The 12,430-nt window shown below is 43.7% G+C and overlaps 1 long non-coding RNA gene across 2 annotated transcripts; it reads right to left on the reverse strand.

Moving 5' to 3' along the window:
- Positions 1 to 2,004: 2,004 nt before the first annotated feature.
- Positions 2,005 to 8,036, reverse strand: LOC310684891. 2 transcript variants are annotated; one of them, XR_014514934.1, is made up of 3 exons: positions 7,926 to 8,036; positions 5,202 to 5,352; positions 2,005 to 2,563 (listed from the first exon to the last, which is right to left on the reverse strand). It is a non-coding gene; the product is annotated as an uncharacterized lncRNA (long non-coding RNA). The 2 variants fall into 2 exon arrangements; XR_014514935.1 differs by having other exon boundaries at positions 7,894 to 8,036.
- Positions 8,037 to 12,430: the final 4,394 nt, after the last annotated feature.

Genomic DNA, 12,430 nt, shown 5'->3' on the forward strand with positions numbered 1-12,430 from the left:
GCTCAAGCTGATGTAAACGGTTCTCCCCCTGCTCATAAGCCCACAACAACCCTGTGAGGTAAGTCAGGCTGAGAGACACTGTCTGGCCCAAGGTGAGCTTCCTGGCTGAGAAGGGATTTGAACTCAGGTCTCCCAGCTCCTAGCCCAATACTCAAACCGCTACGCCACACTGTAAGTATAAACCCTAGGGACTGCTCTTACACTTCCTGCTGTGTTTCTAAAGATGACAGAATTCCACTATCCTTCGGCCAAAGTGTCCTAACGTTGTATTCCTCTTAACTTGTGTGTAAGCTTCTCACGGAGGCCTACACACAGCGCTCTTCTGTACTAATATTTTAAATTAGCCCCTTTGGGCTTTGCTAAGAGATTTGATTTTGTTGGAAACACTATAGGATACTGCCTGTGCGTGAGGTGTGTCAAGAATGATTAAAGAATTTGCAGCCTAACCATAGGTTTGAGGGGGGCAGTTTCCTCCCTTTAGGTCCCCCCCCCCGCAGCAAACTTGTATATTTCTGAGAACCTTGGAGTTCCTTGAAGCCTGCTGATACCTCCCTCTTGTGCATAGATGGGAGGAAGATTTGGCTACATAAGCAGCAGCACACGCATCTTGAACATCAGGAGCAGAAGGAAGGATTGTGCTTTTCTGGGTTACAGTTAGGACCATACTGGCAGGGCCGGATTTAGGTTTGATGAGGCCCTAAGCTACTGAAGGTAATGGGGCCCTTTATATGTCCAGCTGTCCTTTGTCAACAACAGATTGTCACTGTTTTTTGTGTTGAATATATGCTATACTGTAATTTATGGACCTAATAGGTATCTAAGGCCATTTGCACATAACAAAATATGTATTTTATCAAAGTAATTGTTACATGAAATCAATCAGTAGGCATAAGACTTATACCCTTAGTGTAGGCTGCCTGATCATCAGGCTACAAGCACTTTTTAATGTTAGATAACAGGTACAACAGCTTCACCTACATTCAACTGTGCTGCACTGCAGTCTGCAGCTGCATGCTACATGTGGCCGTGCAACCAGTCCATGCAGAATGTAGGCACCCTATATATAGAAATGAGCAAACCAGTGATATTTCATGGAGCTTGCTAGCAGGCGGGGCCCATTACTTACCTCACAGGAGCCTACACAACACAAAACACTGTTGCTGTATGTAGGTTTTATTTTATTTGTTTTTTTTTCTTATTTTTTTTTTTTATATTCCATTTTTTTCCTTTAGTTTTTGGGGGGGTCTCAAGAGAGTGGGGCCCTAAGCTATAGTTTGTTTAGCTTATACATAAATCCAGCACTGCATACTGGTCTGTCTAGCTCAGTATTATCTCTGAAGTTCCAAGCAAAATTCTCTTCCAGCTGTACCTGGAGATATTAGGGATTAGACCATGGGCCTTCTGCATGCAAAGCAAATGCTTAACCACTGAGCTACAGCCCTTCACCAATTAGAGAGGTGCTTCTTTGTCAGGTTGTATGAATTTAGCCCAGTCATAGGCAAACTCAGCCCTCCAGATGTTTCGGTACTGCAACTCCCATCATCCCTGACCACTGGTCCTGTTAGCTAGGGATGATGGGAGTTGTCGTCCCAAAACATCTGGAGGGCCAAGTTTGCATATGCCTGATTTAGCCCATTCTATTTCCCGATGGTTCACTCTCCCCTGTGTTGAAATCCTCCTCAGTTTCCAGTTCAACTATGGGAATTTCACAAAACTAATTCCAGAAAAGGACTTTGTTCAGTTTGTCTATTATTTCTGTTAATTTGCTTGTTCTTCCTCTTTGTGTGTGTGTGTGTGTGTGTGTGTGTGTGTAGGTATATATGTATATGTATAAGTCCACTGCCTAAATTAAAACAACCCCCTCATTTTTTAATGTGACCTTGCATATGATTGCATCCATATTCGTTTTATGCAGTGTTTTGTTGTGCAGATGTACATTCCTGCACATGAGGAACACGCCACATCAGAAAACCAGAAAAGCATGCCAGAGAACAAGAACTCCAATTCCTCCAAGTTTGCTTATTTATGTGTTTTTATCAGTTCACAGGAGTGCATGTTTGGTGCGTTGATAAGTCATCATCACAAAAGGACGGGGAAGGGTCATAGCTTTGCTTGCAAAAGGTTGCAGGTTCAATCTCCAGCTTCTAAGGCTGGGGAAGGACTAGGGTTGCCATCTTTGAAAAGGTGAAAATACGGACACAAAATTCTTGAGCTTTTTTTTTAGTTTTGCCCAAAGTTATTGAGTTTTGGCTCAAAAAAAGAGAGAGAGTTTCTGAGCTATTTTTGATTACATTCGCCAAACGTCTGGATTTTCCTGAACATTTCAAAAATTTCCTCCTGGACGCTGCTTATGAGGGCTGAATACCGGCTCTGTCCAGTGAATTTCAGACGAATCGCTTGACTTGGTCCAAGGCAGCTTTATGCATTCATATTGATGCAAAGCACTGTGGTCTTTGAGTCTGTAGACACTGCAACGCTGCCCTCTGCTGGGCCAACATTCGCCTTAGCTTCCACCTCTCTCCATTCTGCCTTCCCCTTTTCTTTACGTTGCTCCAGACCACATCTAATAGGAAAACTGCTTAACATTAGGAGCAACTTCCTAAGACTAAAAAATTGTGAGTTTTCTTTTTCTTTATATGTCCTCATGAAAGTTCATCAGCAGCATCTTTGTTGATCTTATCCTAATATACATATTTTTTTGCAAAGCAATTTTCACTAATACAGTGTGTGCTATTTTCACAAATATTTTCATTTTATGCACACTATTTCATAGTAGATGCATTTTGTGTAGATAAATTGGCTGTAGATTTTGTGTAGATAATTTTGCGTTGCAAAATTCAGAAAAGTGCATGTTTCAATGAAAAGCTGTGTTTCAGTTTGCATATTCTTCTGGACAGGGCTTTTTTTTCAGCTGGAACTCACTTGAACTCAGTTCCAGCACCTCTTGGGGTCCACCGTTGCCTTTCTAAGAGAATGAGGAAGCTGTTCATGGTGAGCTCTGGCACCTCTTTTTCTAGAAAAGCGTGAATTAGTTGTTAGCCTAAATTTTATTTTCAAACAGACTTGAGTATACATTTGCAGCCAAATGCTGAATTCTTAAGCATAATTACAGTGGTACCCCGCAAGACGAATGCCTCGCAAGACGGAAAACCCGCTAGACAAAAGGGTTTTCCGTTTTTCGATGCGCTTCGCAGGACGAATTTCCCTATGGGCTTGCTTCACAAGACAAAAATGTCTTGCGAGTCTTGAGATTTTTTTTCACTCCCCACCCCCTTTTTCTAAGCCGCTAAACCGCTAATAGCCTTTTAGCAGCTAATCCGCTAATCCCTTAAGACTTTAATAGCCGCTAATAGCCGCTAATAGCCGCTAAACCGCTAATAGCGCTAATCCGCTAAGCCGCTAATAGGGTTGCTTCGCAAGATGAGAAAACCGCTAGACGAAGAGACTCGCAGAACGAATTAATTTCGTCTTGCGAGGCACCACTGTACTTGGAAGTAAGTGTCATTGGAAATTAATACTGGAATCCTTGATGAAATTGCCATGGTCTTTTTACTCTAAGCAGAAAATTAGAGGAGTCTGTTGAAACTGGGAAACCATTTGAGTTTCACCAGACTTCTTCACATTTAATTCTGTAATTCTGTTTCAAATTGGTTTCAACATAGTGTTTTAATTGTTGTAACCCTCCATGGGACCTCATGACAAAGGGTAGGTGATAAATAACAATTGATAATAACTCCTGACGTGGCGATTTTGTTGTGGTCACCAATTTCAGCGCCATTTTCTTTCTCTTTGTCTCCCCCCAGTGATGATGACAGGGGACAGTCTGGTGCTACTTAGGCTGGAGAAGAACATCTCCCCTGTTTTTTTCTCTCTTTGGTGCAAAAACTAATAATACACAATCACCCCGATGCTGCCACCACTGATTAACACTTGTGTACTGTTAGTGAAATAAATCCAAAAGAATGTTTTCTTGGGGGGAAAAAGAGCCATGGCTACAGAAGTTCTATATAAAGACTTACTCAAATTATTTGGAAAATAAACATGTTTGCTGCCAAAAACTGCTGGAAATAACTCATATCATTTCGTAAAGAGAGATTCCTGTATATGTGGTATGTTTACAGAAATGGCGAAAGTAACTGCAAAAACAGAGAGGTGTATCAAACCTATGGCAGGCCAACAATGCTTAGAGGCTGGATTCTCATAAATGGGCCACAAATAGTGTAGGCGTGCAGTGAAATGTCATTCTTTCAGGTTATTGATGTCAAGAGAGGCGAGATTCAGCTAGGTCCTGGCACAGAGAGGAAAACAGGGAACCGAGGAAGTTTCATTTGATGGAATCGAACTAATGTTTTATCTAGCTCAGTATTTTCTACACAGGCTGGCAATGGCCGTCTATTGTTCCAGGCCTGCCCTACATGGAGATGTTGGGTATTAGGCCATGTGACTCTTTGCGTGCAAATGTCACATTTAATGTGGCCTTAAATGTCTCAGTGTATTTAGCATGCCTTGTTTGTGTGCTTGTTTGTTTTGCCCAAACTACAGTTGCCAGTGGAATGATGGGGTTATCTTTTCATCGTCCAATAATGATGATGATGATGATGATGATGATGATGATTATTTATTATTATTTATACCCCGCCCATCTGGCTGGGCTTCCCCAGCCATTCTGGGTGGCTTCCAACCGAATATTAAAATACAGTGATGGATCAAACATTAAAAGCTTCCATAAACAGGGCTGCCTTCAGATGTCTTCTAAAAGTTTGGTAGTTGTTCTCTTTGACATCTGGTAGGAGGGCGTTCCACAGGGTGGGTGCCGCTACTGAGAAGGCCTTCTGCCTGGTTCCCTGTAACTTGGCTTCTTGCAGGGACGGAACCACCAGAAGGCCAATTAAAAATTGCCCACCCCACCCTGAAGTTTCCATTGATGACAATGGCAGCTTCCTTCCACAGTCTTCTAGAGGATTTAAGAGTCAATTTTCCCTAGAACCATAGTAGACCAGAAGGGTTAAGCTTCCCCTCTCCTACACCACACCATTTTTGGGCACCCCCAACATTTAACGTCCTATCTAATTTGGCTGTTGGGGGCTTACGGTCCTAATGTGAAGCCAAAATATCTCATCATGGACATTATAAAGCCATTTTGCACCTTTCCTCTCTGCAGCAATGTTGGCTGGGTGTCAGTTTTTATGGAAGTTTCTCACCTGAGGTGCCTTGGCAGCTATTCCCAGTAATCGCAGTCATAAAAATGACTTTTCACTCTGATGTATATTTTAAAGCTTCTTGTCTCACCCAATCGTGGAGTCATTGCGATGAGTGAAAGAAAACATCCATGAGGTCATCAGAGGGATCTACCTGGCAGTAAAGAATTCTGAGTCAGAAAGTACCGGTGATCTTACTGGCTGCATTTCAATATCCCCTTTAGGGTTAGGCCCATGTCAAGAATCCAGCTAGCCCAGTGTGGAGTAGTGAATGGCGAAGACCTCCACTTCCAAGGTGCCAGTGATCCCATCTCTATATCTGTTGACTCCTTACAATAAAGGCAAAAGTCAGGGACTGGGCAGAGGAGGAATGGTGAAGACTGTCTCCCCATCCTGACCCTTCCAGGTAGGAGGAAGAGGAAGACAGTCTACAGCAGTGGTTTGTGGGTGGTCACAGCTCAGAGGCAGATGAGGGGAAAAGCTGTGAAATCATAGGAGAGACAGAACAACACCCAGCTGACATGTTGTCCTTAGAAAACATTCCAGACCCTCCATCTCCCTGAACCTGGTGAGCCTTAAAAGTAGGAGAGCAAAGAGCTCAAAGACAAAGGGCACGTAGCAGCACTCATAGCGGAGATGATGATGATGATGAATGAGGAAGTGGGAGGGAAGGGGGGTGGAGATTCACTCAGGACAATGCCATTAACCAAGAGGCAGGGTTCCATAGCCTCTCTCTGTAAAGATGGAAATTAAAAAAGGATGCCAAGAAACTTTTCCTTGTCTTTATGCTTTCCTGGGCAACCAGCCGGAAGCCTGTGACAGCATCCTGACAATCACCCACATTTAATAGGGAACTGCTATATTAAATAGAGTGTTTGGCAATACAGATTTCGGTAGGTGTAAATCTAGCAACACCATCTTCTGTCAATGGAAGGCCAATGCATGGTAGGCCAATGTATGTATGTCCGCAACTATAAAAAATCTACTGAGATGTTCTAACACATAAGAACATTAGATGAACCTGCTGGCTCAAGCCAATGGCCTATCTAGTCCAGCAGCCTGTTCTCAAACAAAACAGCAGTGGGAACCTCAAAAACTGGACCTCAGCATAGCAGCACTCTGCTCACTTGCAATCCCTAGCAACTGGCATTCACAGGCACAATGCCTTCAGACAGTGGAGGCACAGCAGAGATAGCCATCATGGCTAGAAGCCACTGATAGTTTTATCCCTGTGAATATTTCTAATCCTTTTAAAAAGTCATCCAAATTGGTGGCCATCAAATTACAGTAGTACCTCGGGTTAAGTACTTAATTCGTTCCGGAGGTCTGTACTTAACCTGAAACTGTACTTAACCTGAAGCACCACTTTAGCTAATGGGGCCTCCTGCTGCTGTCGCGCCGCTGGAGCACAATTTCTGTTCTCATCCTGAAGCAAAGTTCTTAACCTAAGCACAATTTCTGGGTTAGCGGAGTCTGTAACCTGAAGCGTATGTAACCTGAAGTGTATGTAACCCAAGGTACCACTGTAGAAGAAAGGAGAGTCTGCCTAAATATCTGGAAGAACTTTCTGAGAGTAAGAGCTGTTTGGCAGAGGAACAGTCTCCCCCGGCAGGTTGTGGATGCTCCTTCCTTGGAGATGTTTAAGCAGAGGTTGGATGGCCATCTGTCATGGATGTTTTAGTTGAGATTCCTGGATTGCAGGGGGTTGAACTAGATCAGGGGTCAGCAAAATTTTAAAGCAGGGGGCCGGTCCATTGTCCCTCAGACCTTGGGGGGGGGGGCTATATTTTGAAGAAGAAAAAATGAACGAATTTCTGTGACCCACAAATAACCCAGAGATGCATTTTAAATAAAAGCACACATTCTACTCATGTAAAAACACGCTACTTCACGGACCATCTGCGATTGGGCTGGATCTGGCCCCTGGGCCTTAGTTTGCCTATCCATGGACTAGATGAACCTTGGGTTCCCTCCCAACTCTATAATTCTATGATTATGTCAGTCCTATTTTCCCAAACGTTCCTAAGAGAAAGGTCCTGGACTAACTCTGAATCCACCTTTCTGACAATGACCTGATGCATCTATAATGCCCTTTTGCAGATGGACAAATCTGTCAATTTGGTTCTCCAAATTTCAATTTTTTCCAAACTGAATTTCAGTTACCCACATTTCCACAGCATTTTATGGTTTATTTTTATAAGGAAAAACTTCCCATGAAAATTCGTTAGCATTTTGGTGCAGATTTCTCAAAAATAAACACATTTGTGCATTGCAGTTTTGATACACATTTTTGCAAGCAATGTCATGCAATATAATGCATTCCTGTATGAACGTTTCACAGATATATGTGCTTTTATGCACATTCCCCCCCCCAAAAAATATTCATTTTTGTTCATATTATTTGTTTGCAGAACTGCATCGAAAATTTCAGAAAAGTGTCAGTTTCAAATGGTATCTGTGTTTTGGTTCACATTTTGGTTTGAGAAGTGTGAATTAGGCAGTTTCTCATTAAAACGCAAACAAATTTGAATTTCTCCTCCCTCCGTTTCACCTATTCTCCATACACCAATTATTTTTAATGGGCTGCCTGCAAAACCATACTATAATTCTCAGCAGTTGGCAAGCAGCTGAGCCTGGGGGGGGGGGGGTGGCAGTCCCATCACAGCAGCACAGACAAAGAGGGAAGTGATCTTACTTGTTTGATTTCAAACTGGAAAAAAGCCTCACCACCTCTCTGATGCCAGTTGTGTATGTCATCTTAAGATGACTACAGATCTGTTTGCGGTACTCCAGCAACGCCCTTGATTTCCTTGGGGAGTAGCGAGTTGCTGTAACTCGAGGCTGCAAAATAAGAACTGAACAGATAGATGGTTGTGTTATTTGCCCCGGTTTATTGTTTTGAGCAATTCCCATCGTACTGGAAATTCAAAATAGTTTTCACTTGAAGAGGAAACTGACTCAATTTTGCACTTTCCAAGACAGTTCGGGAATGGAAGTACCGCCATCCTTTGGGATTTTTCTTTTTCCATTTTTTCCCCCAAAGTTGTTCACCAGCTGAGTATTTTAGGCAATAATGCATACACGAGAAGATAAAGTGTGCATGAAGATGCATATGTTCATGGGAAAAATGCATTATATCTGGGGAAATTGCATTGTAAAAATGTGTACACCAGGAGAAGTTTGCACCAAAAGGCCAATCAATCTTCATGAGGATTTTCCTAAAGATAAAAGATGCAAACTGATGTGGAAATGTGGAGAACTGGGTTTAACGCTGGAACAGCGAGAAACTGAAAGGAACGGAAAGTGACAGATTCACACATCCCTAGGCTGGAGGACACCTAAACTGTTGCCAGATGTTACACTGAGCTGGGGCATGTGCACTGGCTTTATCTACTGCAGAGCAGCCATGGATGGATGGATGGATGGATGGATGGATGGATGGTGCTTACCTGATCTCCTGGCAGCAGAGTTACTGCTGCTTAGTGAGACAGTGGGGCTATCAGTGCTGCACAAACACAGTGGCAGGGGTGGTCCATTGGCTCCACACTGTTGACTCACAGTTGCTGGGAGTCAAGAGTCAGGAAAATGCTGTTGCACTCAGGTTCCATTTGCAGGCTTCCTGTAGGCATCTGGTTGGCCACTGCTGAGAGTGGGCTTCTGGATTAGATGGTGTGATCCATCAGTATATGGGGAGGGAGTTCCACAACTTAGGGGCTGCCACAGAGAACTTCCTCTCCCAGGCCATCGCCACCTGAGCTTCTGAGGATGGTAGAACAACCAGTTGGGCCCTCTCTGCCAATCTTAACACCTAAGAAGAATGGTATTTGATTGCACGGCTGGGTTTAAAAATCAACACTTCAGATTTTCTAAATTGCATGTTCTGCTTGATATAACATAAATGATTCTTCAGCATCAACTTCATTGGATTGGTCAATAATGGTCATGTTGTTCAGATGCCTGACTATCCCCTTCCAAAGCAACTACTCTATTCCAAACTTTAAAATGGAAAGCGCAATGCTGGTGGTCAACGAAAGAGGTTTAAAGACCCTCTCAAGGCAAATCTAAACAAATGTAGTATAAACACTGACAACTGGGAAACACTGGCCTGCAAATGCTCCAGCTGGAGAACAGCCTTTACCAAAGGTGTCGTGGGCTTTGAAGACACTCGAACTCAGGACGAAAGGTGCTAAGAGGAAGGCATGCTTGGCAAACCCTCACCGTGATCAACTCCCGCCCAGAAACCTATGTCCCCACTGTGGAAGGACGTGTGGATCCAGAATTGGTCTCCGCAGTCACTCACTGTTGATCTCCACTGGATTCACTGTTAAAACCATGTTTATGGAAGACAATCTTACTCAGCTACTAGTGGTCGCCAAAATAGGAGGAGGAGGAGGAGGAGGAGGAGGAAGAGGGCTGCAATGTCTTCCAAGATTGAAGCCAGGATGAGATGGCTGAGTCCAAGGCTGAGTGCCACTGGCCGAAGATACATACCAAGCTCCTGACACCTAGTCCACCAAACCAGTCACTGCCTTCTCCTGAACCCAAGTACCCCCTGCACTGCTACACCTGCCCTGCAGTGCTGGAAGTGCATCAGATAGGTTGGCTATTTTAAAAATGAAATTATTCTGGCAGGAACAGTAAAGCAGAACATGTCTGAGCCCCCTGCCATGCACATGAGTGCCCCTTCTGCTTCATTTATCTGTCTAAATTTCCTCCCCATGCCCCACCCCACTCAAGATAGAATGAGCTCAGCCAGTGAGAACATTAAAAAAAAAAAAAAAGACCGAGAGGGTTTTTTATTTTCTGGTGTTTGTTCAAATCTATTAAGTCATTTCCAAGAATGGAGAAACATACTGTGCAGGTCTACACAACATATTTTCGCAAAGTGCTTTCTAGGGAGATATCTAAGTGGTTTGCTTATAGAATTATGGTTTATTATAACTTTTACCAGTTAATTCTATTATATCATGTAGCGGGAGGCTGTACACATTCACAGCTTAACTAAGATTTCTTTCTTTTCTTTTTTTGGGTGTCTCCCCCCCCCCCTTTATAACTTTGTGTGCCCTAGGCATACAAAAGCCAAGCAGTAATAGCCCCAAATCAATAAATACCATAATTAAGGCAACAGTACAACATGAATTTCAGCAAATTATTTTTTTTGTATTGACCATTTCTAAAAGGTTTGGGGCCTTGAACAGATCATAACCCTGGCATCTTACACATTACATTTCAAAACTTTGCAATAAGGGGACTTATGCTGTGAAACATTGTCGTAGGCCCTACTTGTTTCCTCACCCCACAACAAGAATGCTCCTGTTCATGATTCCAGCCAGCCATTCCTTCATCCAGGAGGCTATAGGTGTCAAGTCAACAAAACAAAATTACAAAATTACAATAACAAGCAACCCCCATAAGCTGCTGTTCTTCTTCTCCATGGCGCCATCCATGGCCCCATTTTGTTTGCAATCCTGTTGGCATGCACCACCTAAGCTCTCTATTAGAAGAAGTGATGTGGACATTTCCCCCTCCTAGTAACGCATTTCCATAAATGGCTTCATCCAGTTCTGCAGTAGCCCCAACGTCGTAGATATGAAAAGGAAGGAGGTTCCCACCTCCTTAAGGTATGTGCCGTTAACTCCTTTTAAGAAAAGGCCAGGATCATTCTGCCTCGAGCGCCAAACACCTCCAGCGGGCCGGTCCTAAAATGGAAATGACTCAAGGGCCAGCTGCCTTCAGAGGAGAGGAGGGTGTACTGAGAAAACAAGATGCTAATTTGGTTACATAAGATTAGCTGATCTCCTTCAGCTAAGCATGGAGGGAGAGAAACATAAAAAGAATGTTTTGGTGGCTTGACTTAGCAAACATAAAAAGTGATGAGAAGCCAGAAGAAGGTAAAACAGGGTAAATAGGGCTTCAACAGGAGCTAGCGAGGCAGATCTGTTCATCTAGGCAGTGACAAGGAGAAAGGCATTACTCAAAATGCTGTGAGTCAGGTTTTGCTGAGCATTGTTAAAATGAGTAGTAGTAGTAGTAGTAATTATAGCAATAAGATTTCTGACCTTTGTAGTTGCAAAGAAACAGCTACATACGTAGGGGATAATGATCTGATTGGCCACTGTGAGAACAGGATGCTTGACTAGATGGGCAATTGGCTTGATCCGTTTATTATATTATTACAATCTCTGATTACACAGGAAGCTGTTTTATGCCAGACTATTGGTATCGAGGGACGCGGGTGGCGCTGTGGGTTAAACCACAGAGCCTAGGACTTGCCGATCAGAAGGTCGCGGTTCGAATCCCCACGACGGGGTGAGCTCCTGTTGCTCGGTCCCTGCTCCTGCCAACCTAGCAGTTCGAAAGCATGTCAAAGTGCAAGTAGATAAATAGGTACCGCTCCGGTGGGAAGGTAAACGGCGTTTCTGTGTGCTGCTCTGGTTGGCCAGAAGCGGCTTAGTCATGCTGGCCACATGACCTGGAAGCTGTATGCTGGCTCCCTCGGCCAATAAAGCGAGATGAGCGCCGCAACCCCAGAGTCGGCCATGACTGGACCTAATGGTCAGGGGCCCCTTTACCTTTTTTATTGGGTCTCTCTAGCTCAGTATTCTCAGCACCAGGGATGGGGAACCTGTAGCTCCCCAGATGTTGGTGAACCACAACTCCCTGCAATGAAAGGAAAATCAAGGAAAATATGAACTGTGTAGCAAAGAAGGTGAGGAAATTCCATCAGCAAAACAACCCAGATGATATATTTGAAGACAGTGAGGTGAGCCAGATTATTATGGAATAGCTAGCCCAGGCATAGGCAAACTCGGCCCTCCAGATGTTTTGGGACTACAACTCCCATGATCCCTAGCTAACAGGACCAGTGACCAGGAATGATGGGAGTTGTAGTCCTAAAACATCTGGAGGGCTGGGTTTGCCTATCCCTGAGCTAGCCAGTAGTTATCAGTGGATCACAGTGCACATGGCTAGGAAGAAGCTACATTATAGCAGGCCAGATTATGGAAATGTACACATTAACAGCCTAAATGGCAGCGAGGTTGCTTCCCCCACCTGCATTTCAAGTCAAGCTTCACACCATTACCTGGTTTGTTTCCCTGCTCCTGCATCCCCCTGCATCTCCTACTCAACAAAGTCATCACCTGTACATCTGCTGTCATCTGCACATGAGCAACAGATGTCTACAATCTGCATTCCATCTTACCCACAGTTTACATTTTCTAATAGGGTGG

The sequence above is a fragment of the Podarcis tiliguerta genome, assembly GCF_965153285.1.
Source record: "Podarcis tiliguerta genome assembly, chromosome: 8".
In the NCBI taxonomy this organism is placed as follows: Eukaryota; Metazoa; Chordata; class Lepidosauria; order Squamata; family Lacertidae; genus Podarcis; species Podarcis tiliguerta.